Below are 16,757 nucleotides of genomic sequence, written 5' to 3'. Positions count from 1 at the left end.
TGTGGCAAATATCCATCTTATGAAAAATAATCTACTTGTGTTTTCTCATACTAAATATGTCAATATCATTGGTAGCCTATTATACTTGATGGATTATATATGTGAGACATGACATTGCCCATTGTCCTTATAAGGAACATTGATGTATATTGTCAGATTATCCAAGTACTATAGCGGAGCCACTGATTATGGACTGATATTTAGTAGATTTCCATCATTGTTGGAAGGGTAATATGTTATAAACTGGATCCAGTAATGTTTATGTGTTTACCTTTGGTGGAAATTGAGTGTCTTGGATATCATCCAAGCTAATCGCCTTAGAAAAGGCATGTGATGATGCTGAGTAGGTTAGCAAACTCTTGGCAAATCTTCCCATTGGCTCTAAACAGCCTCCTAATGTGTATATGTTTTGCAATTGTCTCATTGCAATAACTAAGACATAAAGAAATATGTGCAATGGGAAAGGTATACATATAAGTTTGAGATATAACTTAATCAAGCAGCTACTAGAGATTATGTTAGGTTGGACTTAGTTTGGCCACATGTCTGACCGCACCACTTTTTGGAGGCAGTGCAAGTGGTTATACGTCGAGGGGGATGGGACTTATGCCCATATAAAGGGCGACACTGACGGCAACCCTACCTATGTGATTGGAGACCACATGAAGTAGGTTCAAAGGGAAAAACAAGTCACTTCGTCGTCCTATAGTACTATCATCTTATTTTTATGAGACGTCCCACCCTATGGCGAGATAGTACTATAGTATACACCGTATAACTAGAATTGCAGTGAGTAAGGATGAGTTCTTTAACTCATAATTATTGGATTCCATAGCCCATATTTTTTTTAATAAGGTGGTGTATTTAAACGGCAATATACACCTGATGGAAATCCACCTACATGAATGTAGAATTGGGTCGGTTCTTATGAGTATTCGGGCAAGTACTCTAGAGCATTCATGGAACACAGGCAGCACAGGGCCAAAAAGCGCAACACCGCAAAACTGGCATATAATGAAAAAGCAATGTGGGTGCATGTTATCTATTTCACTACAAGGGAAATTGGTTCAAAGATTTTTTAATCTACCACTTTCACGTAAGAATAGACATCTTATCCTATGATTGGTTCAAGCCCGAAAGGCACCAGTATCTTAGCCATTGCAATTTCATTTCTCTCTGGCATTTCGTAAACCTTTTTTTTTTTTTTTGTAATATCCTATTCCAAAATAGTGGGGGACTATAAGTATTTTGAAATAGTGGGGGATTGTTGGAATCTCTTTGTTGTATTTCAATCTACTTAAGAGTGAGCAAAGTAGAGGTGGAGAACATTAAGTGTTCTCTCCACTTTTATGCTTGGAAGATAGTCCCATATTGCCTAAACTTGTTTTGCTTTTGGAGCAAGTTTCGGATTTTTGTTTCCAGTAGGTTTCCTATTCTGTTTTTGGAAACCGACTATGACTCTCTATATAAATAGGCCTGTGCATCTAGATCAAATGTACTTATAGAAACAGATCTCGCAAAAACCAAACCCTAGCTTCTCTTTCTTTTCTTACTATTAGCCGCCAGAGAAAGTTATATCGTCGTTCAAGAGAGAAATCTGATTAGTACAAAACCAGCCTTCTATAACCATTGAATCCTGTGAGGAGAAGACGCCATTGTAGCCTTTCTGCACCAGAAGAAGGGACAAAATCTTTCCTTAAGGACAGTTTTATCGATGCCTTAGTTGTTCACTGTTCGTCTATTGTTCCTTCTGTTCTACTCTAGTTGTTGTTTTCATATAACTATTCTAACACCTGACCTTACTCCTTTTTGTGTTTAAGATGGTATATGGATGATGTAGATAGATGATGGTCGTTGAACAAAATAGAACGTATCAAAACCTAATTATCCCTCAATAAGTAAAGGATGAGTAGGGTATCGTTCCACTTTTAAGTGTATGTTATGTGAATGACAAAACTTGAAAGGGGGTTTGAGGGATTAAAAACTATGATTGTAGAGATTTTAGATTCTAATGCTAAACTAAACTAAACTAATTAAACTATTGAGAATTTATAGGAGAGAGAATTCAAGAGATTAGAATCCACCGATACCTTTGATCTGTGACCTTTTGCTTCATGGTGGTTCTCACAAGTATACTACAATTAGGCAATCGAGCGAGTACCAATGCCCTCTTAGACGAAACATCGTTAACGAATAACTCTACTTAAGGTTGTTCCTATGTTTATGCTATTAATATCTTCTTTCCTTTTATGTGAGCTTGGGCAGCTATTCAATGAATCACCATCTAAGGCAAACACAAGGAATACTTTCCTTACTCTAAAGCACTACACAACTAGAAGAAAAGTATAGAATAATAGTATAATATTCAATTACAATAAATAAAACCATATTCTAGCATTATATTCAATTGCAATAAATAAAAGCATGTCACTAGCAAACATTCAATTGCAATAAATAAAACTCTAAACTAGCATGATATTCGATCGCAATAAATAAAAACCTTAATCTATACTTCCATCCCCTGGTCTGGGCAATGAAACTAATAACTAAAAACATAAAGAACTAACCTGATTGGAAATTACCATGAACCAGAAGAATCAACGAACCCTAAGCACCAGCTTCATCTTCTCCCTTGAAGGAGAAGATTAGCCTTCCATAAAAAAGGAAGAACACGAAGAACGAGAAGAAGAAGAGTCGAAGAACATAAGACTAGAAAGACTAACTTATTAAGACTCGACTAGTTAAAACCGAATCTTTTATTATTAATCTCTCTCTGCCTCAAGTTATGGAGACAAGAATATAAGTGAATTGGCAAGTTACATGAGGCACTTAGGTCCACTATTTATAGAGGTTACAATGAGTTCTAGAAGCATTCCAAATTGTGGTTTGTTTCCTAGTACAAATCAACTTCTTTCAGAGTCCAACTTTGTCTCTAAATCTATGAAGGAATTGGCTATAGTGTCGGTTCTCACATCTGGACGCATGAACCTCGCATCTCAGACGCGAGCGTCGCGTCTGAATGCACGATCCTCGCGACTCAGACGCGAGACTCTATTTTTCCTCTTTTGCTCTATCCTTTTTTCCTCTTTTGTGGGCTTTGGTCAAAGCAATGAATCATTTTGCCTTGGACTTCCAAATAGGCTTTAAAATAGGTTCAAGTCGCATCTTTAATAGCTTCAATTCCTAGGCCTTCTCCATGATTGTCCACGAGCTTCCCATGTGATCCTTAATGCTCCGAATTGCCCCCTTTTCTCTAATATTATACAAAATTCTCTTTTTCACCTGTAGAATCATAAAACATAACTTACAAACACTATTAGTCCACTAAGATGGCTAAACAAGAAGTATAATCGAGGGTTAAAATATACTTTTTAAGCACTTATCACAACCCCCAACTAGCCTTTTGCTAGTCTCTTAGCAAATAAGATAAAAAAAATAGATAAGTGATCAAAATCACATCCTAATAACAAAAATAAAATCCTAACTCATTTTCGCAAGCATCGCAATTGCATTTACCATATGCAACAAGGCTTTAAACCTTTAAGTTCCCCAAAAAGGACGAGTTATAGTCTCGTAAGGGTTTTCAGGTGATACCCACAAAGTCAATCAATAGCATGTTCATGAATGATAATATTTTTCAGAGAGAGAAATTCATTACCCACTTAGTGCTTACTCTAATAGACGGTCTACATTGCTAACTACATTGATGCAAAGACTCATAGATTATGATGGGAGATAGTAAAAATTGACAAAATTCTCAATCAAGGCTTATGTGTATACTCAGTTAATCTCCTATACTCTCATATCCAAGAAACGGAATCCCTAGTTTACCTTTAGACAGATAATCTCGACTTTCAATCCTCACCGGTCATACTCTCAGAAAAAAATCTCTCAGAAGATGGTCTACTATTTTACCTCATGTATGTGGGAAAAGAATAATGAATACAAACATCCCACATACTACCTTGAAAAACGGACTTCTGGATGAAAGTAGTCTCATGGAAAGAATGTCAATCACATATGAAGTGTCGGGTCCTTCACTTTAGCATCCTCTCACCTATTCTAGACTTCGTACCATACTGTAGTGATAAGTCATGGGTTGTAACTTGGCTTAGGTATTGGTTTATGAAGGAAAGGTAAAAAGGATTCAAAGGTTGTTTTTAAAAACACTAAGGGTTTTTCTTCTTTCTTTGGAAGATTTCTTCAAATTCTGTATTGCAGAGAAAATTCTTCCTTTGTCTTAGCTTTTCCATCTATTCTGTTTAATTTCTTTCTTTTTCTTTTTGACTTTCTTTTCTATTATTATATATTTTTCTCTAGCTTGGTGGTATATCCTTGATTAGTACTGGATATGCTTGTTTTCCACTAGCTTCTTTCACTTAGAACAGAATGATGGTCTTCATTGTATCTCTCTGATATTTCCTTGTAATCTTCCTTTTGTGCTCTTTCTTCCTCCTTATGCCCCTCATATTCTCAGAAACATATGGGTATGGCTGATAAAGATTTTGGGTTGTACTCCTTGTCTAGAGTTGGGTAAAGGATAAAGAGTTTTTGGAAGAAATGGCTTGATGTAAAGCTCAAAAGGGTTTAACATGATGGTCCTACTAGGTGGGATAAAGGCTGAATGGGTTCACTACTTGACTTATCAGTATGATACTCTGCTTCGAATAGACTACAAGACCTAATGGCTATCTCCCCAGTTGATGTCACTTCGTGATTTAACTAAATCAATGAATAATGAGACTATATTACAACGATATAAAGAACTAAAAGATGTTGAGTCACTAAGACTCGGATTTTTCGTAAGAACTCTCCAAAGAATGGGTATAAAGCTCAAGTCTCACGGGCTAAGTTTCAAAAATCTACTTCCAGTTTACTAGGGGTTAAATCTCTCTTCAAGCAAAAGTACATAAAACTAACCAAGTACTATGGTGGTGCCTTGATAAAGATTTCTATCAACAAGAACTATCTCTGAGTATAATAAATAGTCTAAGCGGTAATGAAATCAATAATATCAACTATCTATCAAACTCAACACTAAGCAGTATATAATCTATATCCCAGACTCATCATTAAAATTAATTTTTCTCATGCTACTGATATAGAAACAAAAATAATTTTTCTCATGCTACTGATATAGAAACAAAAATATTTTTGTTTTTGAAAACTAATTTTCGAAATTCATTTCTCAAGTACACCCTCCCCCAACTTAACATATGCATTGTCCTCAATGTATAGAAATTAAGTAAATGAAATGAATGAGAAAAAAGTAAGATGTTACCATTGATGCGAATATCATTACATGATTCTTTTTCTGTCAAATAAAGGTTAAGCTCACAAAAATAGAGAAAATCATGTATAATTAGTCCAAATCAAAATTAATCCAAAAAATAATAACATTTCCTTTCACCAACATTTTTTTTTCATTTTTCATTTTTATTTTTATTTTTTTATTTTTGTTAGGTCTTTTAAATCAGATCCCTAAGACTATATATCATGCATTATCAATTTGGAGTGAGGAGATCATATTTTCTTACCCAAATCTGACGAATGTTTGGAGGACGAGGAGGTCTCACCTTGTGGGTTGTCAAAAATACTCCTTGATATGCTAGAAAGGTTACTGGTGAAGTTGCTTCTCTACCTTGAACTATTTCAGGTCTAATGATTGTGTGATAGGCCTTGTGGTTCCTCTGTGTAGAAAATTGATGAAAATCTTTCTTTCTAACAGGACAATAGTATCTGATGTGCCCTTTACCACCACAGTAATGATAATGGATGTATGGCTGATTGCGCTCAAGGTGGGTGGTAGACTGGTTCACATACTTCTCTCGTTCAGACAATGATGGTGTACAAGAAGCTTCAACAGTGCAATGCTTCTTATCAATATGGTCCACTTTCTGCTTCAGAAGACTCATTTCAGTTTCTAGATTCTATTGTTTTTCCAAAACTTCTTTAAGCTGATTCTCTAGCAACTGATTTTTCTAGGCAGAAGTCTGTTGTTCATCCTGAAATATAGAGTTCATCTTCTCAAGATATGATACTCTCTCTGTCAATTTTCCATTCTGCTCACTTAAATCCTAAATTTTCTGCAGAGATTCCAAGAACATGGCTAGCAATGCCTTTGTGGTGGGGTTCTCAGGTTCATCACAGTTTTCGGTAGATTGAGCACTCTCAATTGTATCTTTGAATGGGAAGGATCCTTGTATCATGCTATCAAGGAAGTACACCTCTCCACCTTCGGCGTCATCACAATCCTTATGCAACAGGTGAAAGATATTTATGTCCATGGACATCTTACCAAAGTTTATCTTCATTTCACCATTGTAACAATTTATCATAGCTTTTGCGGTAGCGAGGAAAGGTCGGCCTAGAATAATTGAAATTTTATCAAAGGCCTCCTGGGTGTCTATCACAATGAAATCCACTGGATAGTAGAAATCGGCTATTTGAACAAGAACATCCTCAACTATGCCTCTGGGAATCTTGGTAGAACCGTCAGCCAACTTCAATTTGACTTTTGTAGGCTTTAGGTTTCTCGTGCCCAACGCTTTGGTACACATGATATGGCAAGAGATTAACACTAGCACCAAGGTCTAAAAGAGCATTACCTGTGAATTTTTCTCCTATCTTGCATGATATTGTAGGACTTCCTTGATCTTTGAGCTTGACTAGAGCTTGCTGATGGATAATAGATGTTGTTTGTCCAGCTATAAACGCTCGCTTTGGAACATGAGTACTTCTCTTTATGTTGCATGCATCCTTCAAGAATTTGGCATATGATGGCAATTTGCTTGATGGTCGTGGAGAAAGGGATATTGATTTTATCTTTCTCAAATGCCTCCTTCATCTCTAAAAATTGCTTGTCCTTTTTGCTTTGAGCAAAAAGTATAGGAAAAGGTTCCTTCGGTACAAACACATCAACATGTGTCTGCTCTTCTTTTTCTTCGGCATTCTTGCATATCTTGTCTTGGTTATCTTGACAAATGGGAGCTGAAAGGATTTCTCCCACTTCCTTTTGAACTTCATTTGAAATCTTGACCGATTGCTCTGTAGCAATGTCATCATGAGAAGGTAAGTCAACCTTGTTGTCTATCTTCAATCCTAATCTGAGAGTAGTAACTGAGCTGACATGATCATTAAGGTGATCAGTACTAGAAGTTGTCCCAATAATACATACATCTTCACTCCTTAATATTGGTTCCAATAAGCTAGGTTAAGTGGCTTGTATCTTTACAGACAAAGCAGTAGTGAGTTAGTCGACCTTAGCCTCTAGAGACTCCATTCTAGAACATTGACTTGCCTGAGATTGCTGGAGATTGAGTTGAGACTGTGCAATAAGCTCTAGAACACTTTCAAACTTCTGATTTTTCTGTGATAGCAAAGTAATAGCATTCTCTAGGTTGGCGGGTGTGGCATAATTTCTCCTAGGGTCAAGCATTAACTCTCCACTTGTATTGGAATTCTACTGAGAGTATAATTGTTGTTGAGGAACCAACTGTGAAGCTTGACTTGTCTGTGGAATATAACTTTGATCTTGAGAACCTGGGGGTCCAGCGTTATGTCTCCAATAATTGCCTTGAAAGTTATTACCACCTTGGTTGGGCCTCTAAAATGAGTTTATATTGTACTCTCTAACTGATGCATGTTGATAGTAACCAGGACATTCTAGAGTTTCATGGGAAGTGTCCGAATAGACTTCGCAGTACTGACTAGCTTGCATGATTGGGAGAGATTTAGCTTGAGACTTGTTGATCTTGGAGGAATTCATGGAGAACTGATTGAATTTCTTACTCAAAGTTTCAATGCTAGTGGCCAGGCTAACCAATGTAGACTTTAGTTCTTGATCTGATTGTTCATATGCTTAGTAACCAAATTGCTTTGGCTCCCCCTCCATGCTAGTGACATCCTCGTTGCTAGTAGTCCATTGTTGTGTTTCTTCAGCTAACTTCTCGAGAAAGTTGTAAGCTTCCTCTCCATCCATTGATGTAAACTTGCCTTTGTGCATTGACGGTATCATCTGCTTGTTCATCATCGAGAGTCCTCGATAGAAAAAATAAGCCAGTGTGCTCTTGTCATATACATGATGTGGACACGAGACTAGCAAATTGTTGAATCGCTCCCAACTATAATAATATTATTCAGTCACTTTTCCTTTGAAATTGCTAATAGCTTGCTAAATTAGTCTTCTGGGGTGGGTAGAACTTGTTCATAAACTTCGTTCTCAACTTCTCCCAGTTGTCTATTGAATTGATCGGCTGTGCAGTTAACCATTCGAAGGCTTTACCTTCGAGTTTATACTCTCATCTTTGATATTCTGGTTCTTGAAAGTTCTGAGAACTGATAGAAATTTATTCATGTGAACATATGGCTGAACATTGTCTGAACCATTGAACTTTGGAAGCTTAGAGATTACTGATGCTCTAAGTTCAAACTGGTTAGATTCTGTCTCTGGAAAAACAATACTGCTGGGTGGGTCTCCAATGATTGGCGAATAGAAATCGCTCAACTTCTTCCTCTGCTGTACTTGCATGGGTGGGATAGCTTCAGGATTATTGGTGTCCATAACACCTCCATCATTGTGTGCAGCCATTGTATCAATCTTGTCTAGTATTCTTGTGAGTCGGTTGTTAAACCTTGTCCATTGTTGTGTTCTTACCGGACGATGATATGGACGACAGAGCATACACTAGAAAATGTTATGCAAAAAATGACGAAAAACTATCCTACAATACTTGAACTAATATGCAACTATTCTAAATTATACTAAAAAGCGAAACTACTTTCCTTCAATTGGGTTAGGCTTTGCAGCTAGTATCTCGCCCGTTGTCTAAAGCTGTCTCTTCTAGGGTTATGGTGAATCACTTGGATTGCTTAAGTACCACGGCCTGGGCGATAGTCCGTTTATCAAGATTGACAAGAAACAAAGTTTGATGTTTCTCTTACAACTTCAATTGTTGAAAAGGTTAAATGCAATTATACTAGAAAGCAATAAAACTAAAGTAGAAAGGAATGTGCCAAGTTCTTATGGGCTGGAAGCTCTTGGATTGTGTGTCGACCCCGTTAAAGGTGTGGATTAGGATTTATGAACTTACATAGATGGAATATTAGTGCGTATTATGGGTTTGATCTTTAGATTGGTGACTAAAGTAGACACCATATGGGTTGAAGATGTGGAAGCAACATATCAAGTCAAGTCACTTTTGGACTATGAAGATGCCACAAGATTGCTTTCGTGGACATGGCGCTAAAGATTCTAAAGAACGGCGTGGCCAAAAATTCATAAAATACACCGTTGCCAATGGGAATGACATCCTATTTTGATGTTTTGTGATGACACAAATTGAGTGCCATCATTGAAAATGGGCTTGTCATTTGAGAGAAACTATAAGGAAAGTGGAGATAAACCAAAGATCCGTCGCTGATAAAATAGTATGGACGCCACATCGAGTGGTCTTTTCACATCACATAGTGCCTACGATGCTCTAACTTCAGGAGAGAAAAGAAAGGTCGCATAAACCGGGTGTGGGACAATGGGTACCGCCAAGACATTCATTCACTACCCGCAATTGTTCTCAAATAGCAAAAGACAGGTTGGTACAAAGAAAAATCATTAATTATAGTAGCAGAGAGAGTTCTCGAACACTTGTTCTTTGAGTGCTCTTACCGAGGGAGATTATTAAGCAATAAAATTTCTCGGGTATAAACGGATAATAGAACGCCTAACGTAGAGAATGGTCCTCAATCCAAAACTATAAATAACAAAGCATTAAAACTCGAAAAGCTGTAAATCAGCTAGGATGCTATTTGACAAGATGGTATGTGAGAACTGAAATAGTTCTGAAAACCGAAATTAAAGAGTCCATCAAAGGAACCTTAACCGGCTGAATATAGACAAACTATGATGGACTCCTCCAACGGAAAACTAAAGGCAAATCTTTGATGGGGCGTTGAGTTCTAATGGGAATGCGGTGGCATGAGTGTTCTAGCTTGTTTTAGTGGAAAGGAATGCTCTTTCAAGAACTAAAAGCTATCGATGTTTGTCTACAGAGATGCTTGTCGAGGGATACAAGGAAGGAGAGTTGAAACGGACTCCTTGAGGGCAGTGAAGGGCTATCAATAAGGTTTGGAGAAGCCACCTTGGTATCTGGGATATCAATCACGGAAGCTATTGATGGGATAAAAAAAGCTTTGTCTCTTGCTTGCATGTGTATGAGAAGAAAAACAGAGCGTGCAGATTATCTAGCATCTCTAAAACAGGGTAGTTGTAATCTTTCCATTCATTTTGTCCCTCCATTAAATGGATGGAATTGTAAATGAAGATGCGTGTGGACAAATGTATGTAAGAAAAAGGTTAATCAATACAGTGGAGGTCTGCTTTAACTCAAATTTTAATTTTTTTTAAAAAAATAAATAAAAAATAAAACTAAACTCTGATGCAACTATACTAAGAAAGCAAAAACTTATGCAACTATACTAAGAAAGCAATAAACCAAAACTATGATGCAACTATACTAAGAATGAAATAAAAAGAATGAAGAACTAACCGGATAGTAGATCTTGTCTTGAGATGTCTTGCTTCTCTCTTTCTCAAAAGGATGGAAACGCTAAAAACATAAGATCCAAACTTCTAATCTTGAAAGAAAACGTTAAACATAAACAACTTAAAACGGCAGCGGCGCCATTTGACACGCGCTTCTTTTGTGTTTATTTGATGGTATATGTATGATGTAGATAGATAATGGTCGTTGAACAAAATAGAAGCATATCAAAACCTAATTATCCCTCAATAAGTAAAGGATGAGTAGGGTATCATTTCACTTTTAAGTGTATGTTATGTGAATGACAGGACTTGAAAGGGGGTTTGAGGGATTAAAAACTATGATTGTAGAGATTTTAGATTCTAATGCTAAACTAAACTAAACTAATTAAATTATTGAGAATTTATAGGAGAGAGAATTCAAAAGATTGGAATCCACTAATACCTTTGATCTGTGACATTTTGCTTCATGGTTAGTTCTCACAAGTATACTACAATTAGGCAATCGAGCGAGTGTCGATGCCCTCTTGGACGAAACATCGTTAACGAATAACTCTACTTAAGGTTGTTCCTATGTTTGCTATTAATATCTTCTTTCCTTTTATGTGAGCTTGAGCAGCTATTCAATGAATCACCATCTAAGGCAAACACAAGGAATACTTTCCTTACTCTAAAACGCTACACAACTAGAAGAAAAGTAGAGAATAATAGTATAATATTTAATTACAATAAATAAAACCCTATTATAGCATTATATTCAATTGCAATAAATAAAAGTATGTCACTAGCAAACATTCAATTGCAATAAATAAAACCCTAAACTAGCATGATATTCGATCACAATTAATAAAAACCTTAATCTATACTTCCATCCCCTGGTCTGGGCAATGGAACTAATAACTAAAAACATAAAGAACTAACCTGATTGGAGATTACCATGAACCAAAAGAATCAACAAACCCTAAGCACTGGCTTCATCTTATCCCTTGAAGGAGAAGATTAGCATTCCATAAAGAAGGAAGAACACGAAGAACAAGAAGAAAAAGAGTCGAAGAACATAAGACTAGAAAGACTAACTTATTAAGACTCGACTAGTTAAAACCGAATCTTTTATTATTAATCTCTCTCTGCCTCAAGTTCTGAAAACAAGAATATAAGTGAATTGGCGAGTTACTTGAGGCACATAGGTCCACTATTTATAGAGGTTACAATGAGTTCTAGAAGCATTCCAAACCGTGGTTTGTTTCATAGTACAAATCAACTTCTTTCAGAGTCCAACTTCGTCTCTAAATCTGTGAAGGAATTGGCTACAGTGTCGGTTCTCGCATCTGGACGCATGAACCTCGCATCTCAGACGCGAGCGTCGCGTCTGAATGCACGATCCTCGCGACTCAGACGCGAGACTCTATTTTTCCTCTTTTGCTCTATCCTTTTTTCCTTTTTTGTGGGTTTTGGTCAAAGTAATGAATCATTTTGCCTTGGACTTCCAAATAGGCTTTAAAATAGGTCCAAGTCGCATCTTTAATAGCTTCAATTCCTAGGCCTTCTCCATGATTGTCCACGGGCTTCCCATGTGATCCTTAATGTTCCGAATTGCCCCTTTTTCTTTAATATTCTACAAAACTCTCTTTTTCACCTGTAAAATCATAAAACATAACTTACAAACACTATTAGTCCACTAAGATGACTAAACAAGAGGTATAATCGAGGGTTAAAATGTACTTTTTGAGCACTTATCAACACCATCCACAAAACCCAACTTGTTTTTAGCACGAAGAGCCATCGTTACTGCTTGAACCCAAGTTCCATAATTGTCACTCGAGAGAGATGGAGAAATGAGAATAGCCAAGGGGCTATCAGAGTGATGAAGAAAGAAAGGATCATTGGTTAATCCTTGATCATTGAGAGAATTGTTAGAGGACAAATCAAATGGTGGAGTTTTGTGATTGTTGGGCTTAGTCATGATAGCTAGCTAGAGAGGACTAAAAAAACAGAAAAGAGAAAGGATCGTTACTTAGCTCTTGATACCATGGTAAAATAAGAAGTTTTGGTGTCTCTCCAGAATACTGGAAGACTAAATTTCTCTATACTTATAATGAACTTTATAATGTAGAAAATAGAAACTTTCTCCTTCTGTGAGTGACTTCTTCACCAAGGATTACAATAAGGGAAAGTACTTGCTACCCAAGGGATACAATTAAAGGGAACAACCAAATCTGAGAAAAGAAATACTTGCATCACAAGGAAGGAAACACTTGTGACTCAAGTCACACATAGCTGTGTGTGCACTACACCAGAACAGTTGAAAAAATACATCAAAGAGCCGTCGGTTTTTCAAAAAAATGACACTTTAAAGTGTCGGATGGTGACCCGTTTTTTTAGCAGTCGTTTTTTTTATTTCACACTAAAGGTGTGTCGTTTATCAAATTTTCATGTTTTTTTTTAAAACGTTGAATGAGCTAAAAGAAACCCATTCTACAGAGAGGAAACCAAACAAAATGGACATTTCTTCCTAAACAGACCCATCTTCATACAACAATAACAACGGAAGCCAAATATAAGTAAATTCAAATTCTTTTCCATTTCCACACCTATTAAATAATACAGTCATACCACTCAACAAAATTCTAAACTTAAAATTTCAATTCATACACTTACAATTATCTAAATTGTACAAAAATCTAAATACTCTAAAAATCTCATGCAGAGAACTTTCGGTTTAACTTGAAGTGAGATTTCAACATGAGGTTCTAATGAACTGAATTTAAGCCTATAGCAAATATCTCCTTCTAAACATAACTGCCCACGGTCATGTCAATCATCGACAAAGAATGCTCCTTCTAAAGATGTGACAAGTTGAGGGGCTTAAGGAAGACTTGACCTTCCAACACAAAGCAATTACTGAACCACTGACTAATCCTAATCCTTAGTCCACAAAGAAAAAAGCTAATCCTCAATACATTCATTTGCTTGTCAAAAGCCGCAAAACAGTTATCTTGCATATTGGCCATAGACTATGATTTCTTCGTATCTTGTCAAAATGAATCTAATTGTCTCAACAAGATTAGTAAATATATAATGGCGTCAGCATGGCTCAATTTTTCTTTATTCCTACTTCTGTACAATTTTAGTCAGCATGGCTCATTATGCAACTTTATTCCTTTATTCATTTTCCACCTAACCCAAACACCATTAAGGAAAGAATGAAACAAAACGTGGGGGGAAACTTGCATAATGACAGGGTAAATTATGGGAGAAACGACAACAACAAAAGCACTATATACAAAGTAATCAGAAAGAGTCGAACTCACGAACTCACGAACACTAAACAGCAAAATGAAGAGAATCCAACTAAATGTTCTTCGTTTTGCTACCAAAGCAAACAAACAGTTTATTTAAACAATACATAATATTGGTCCATGAAAGAAGGCTAAACCCTGGACTTTATCAGCTCCTCCCTAATTAGCTGTCAGTCACATCGAGTTAAACCGACCATATATCTGTGTAATACTGATCAAGATCCAAATAAATTTGCATTGTTTTCGTATAAGGCGCACTTACTTAATATAAAAGCACAACATGTGCATATTTCTTTCAGTTTTTTATCCCCTCCCATGTCCAACCTCTAAAATTTAGTCATTCAGATATATGAAGCAAGCCACATTGATTTTAGACCAACATAACCTTAAAATCTCAAATCAAGGACGGTTTGATGCAAATATATACAAGATTTCTTATTATTGAATTCAGACTAGCTGGTCAAACTCAAAGGTGAACAACTTCAAAAGATCTGCAATGTTCTCTCTTTCTTTATATCTGACTAAGTGAGATAACGATAAGGATTTTAAATATTGAGGTTAATCAACTGACCGAAAACCCAGATCTTTGTACATTGTCGACCACTTTCTTTAGTAAACATTTTCCTACTTTGTCCAGTGCCCCCCCTAGAAAATTTCTAGCGGAAAAATGGTACTTATTTTTCCTCATCAATACCAAAAATTTGCAAAGATAAACCAAAGAAAGAAACAAATGAAACATTGTTGGTAACAACAGTAGCTTTCTCTAGCCAAACATACACACATAAACAACAATAGTAGATACAATCTATATTACATTATTGCTCGGTGTCAAAGGGAAGTTATTTAAAAAATTAAAAATTGTGTGCACATAAAGGGTGGTTGATAAAAGTAGACTTGAGAGATCTAAGGTAGTAAAAATTTGATCAATAAGGAAACCTATTTAAGAAGAATTCTGTTAAGAAACATGCTACACGTCTTAAGCAAACATGCAATCCTTTAATTCATTATGTATAAAGTTTCTTAATCATGACAGTTTCTTATATCAATTGAATCCTCCCTAAAATACCATTCCCTTGAAAATTTAATGTTATCTCCCCTACCCTACGTTCAAAAAGACACAAACATATGCTCCAAAAAGAGAAACATGTGCTCCGAATATGAGTTCAAAGATATAAAAAAGAGAGACAAACATGTTCTCTGGATATAAGTTCAAACATGGCATGAGTGACGTAGTCACAGGTTATAACTAGTAACAGTAACAACACACCTCAACAATTACACAAGTAGGAACTGTGTAATTCAACAATTACACAAGTATGCAAAACTATATAAGAAAATGAAATATTACGAAAAGAAGAATGTATAATAATAGCAGCATGAGACTAGGGTGAGATCCAATGTTATACTAGGGTGGATCCAATGTTATACTAGGACTTGGGGTAATAGGCTACTTGTGTGGCACATGTAGGGCTGTTTTGTGCATTTTCGTGTTCCTGTGCTCATAGGCTTTCTCAACCTACTTTGCTTCTTTTATTAATGAAATTCTATTTTACCAGGAAAAAGTTAAAATAATATATACTATAGGATAACTTATCATCGGCAAGATCATCCACATTTCTCTAGTTTTATAGGTTTATAAAAAAAAATGATAACAAGAATGGAAGCATCAAGTTAGTAAGCTAAACATGCAAAGGTTAATCAAATGAGAGCTGAAGTGCTAATTGCTAAACCATATCATCATTTCACTAAAACTAAAAAAATAAATTAAATTAAATATCATCATTTCACTTACAACTGTCTTTGTCATTCAACTTCAGAAATCGGACAAGAAATTGTGCTTACCGGCCGGGTTCCCCCTTTCAAGTATGATGGGTCATTGGTTTAACGAAACTAGGACAACCATTTTCAAGTTTCGACTTCAAGTCCTCGACTCTTTCCATCACGGGGTTGACTCTAGAATCAGTAAATTTGTTTCTATCACATGGTTGACCCTAGATTCCTCTGAATACTCTCTGTTGACAATCCGATTTGATAAATTAAGTACATTACACATTATATCCCATCAGGCAATCTTCTAAATACATATATCGTAACCACAAACCTCGTAGGACTTTCTTCGATAACTTGATTGGGATCTGAAAAATGAACATTTGGGGTAAGTGAACTTCAAAATGCAATGTGGATATAAAGGGAGTAACTTGGGTCGAAGAGAAAATGACTCACTTCTTTGTATCTTTGGAGTTGCCAATTTAGTAATACTAGATGATCTTCTTTCTCCGATAATTGCTACCGGGTGGCTTTCCTTCAGTATACACCGGTTGGCAATTTAGCCCTAGTCTTTTCTTCAGATATCTTGGAGTTGGCAATTCAGCAATCTGAGATGATCTTCTTGGTTCAAGCTTGATCATTTCTTTTGCGAGAAGGTCGAGGTCTCACTGCTTCCTCTGTTATCCAATTAGAAGATTGAAAAACAAAATAATGAGATAATGGAGCAAGTGTGAAAAGGAAGAATTACCGGCTTTTAGAGGCGTCCACGAACATCTTGAGCAAGTTTAACAAAGGCTGATTTCCGCATTCTTTTCTTGTTTTCCTCTATTCTTTGCTTACATATATCTTCATATGATGTTTTCTTAGCTTTCTCCATTTTCTTCACTTAACTTTAAAACATTGTCGAAAACCAAGTAACTCAAAATTTCAAATCAAAGCCTAAAACCCATATGAAGTACAAATCGAAAAAAAAAGATTAAAGTTTTAAACAACAAAACAACAACAAAAACGTACCCTTTACATAAATAGCTCTCTCTGAGAATGGAGTGTTGCTGCTGGAGTTGGTCACTTGGTTGTTGAAGAGAGTTATAGAGTGAGAGTGAGAGAATTGTTTGGTGAGTGGGTTAAGCACCAAATTTAGAAAAGAATTTGAA

The sequence above is a fragment of the Coptis chinensis genome, chromosome 4 (assembly GCF_015680905.1).
Source record: "Coptis chinensis isolate HL-2020 chromosome 4, ASM1568090v1, whole genome shotgun sequence".
NCBI classification, from domain to species: domain Eukaryota; kingdom Viridiplantae; phylum Streptophyta; class Magnoliopsida; order Ranunculales; family Ranunculaceae; genus Coptis; species Coptis chinensis.
The sequence above is the reverse complement of the archived record's forward strand: the minus strand, read 5'-3'. Positions refer to the sequence as shown.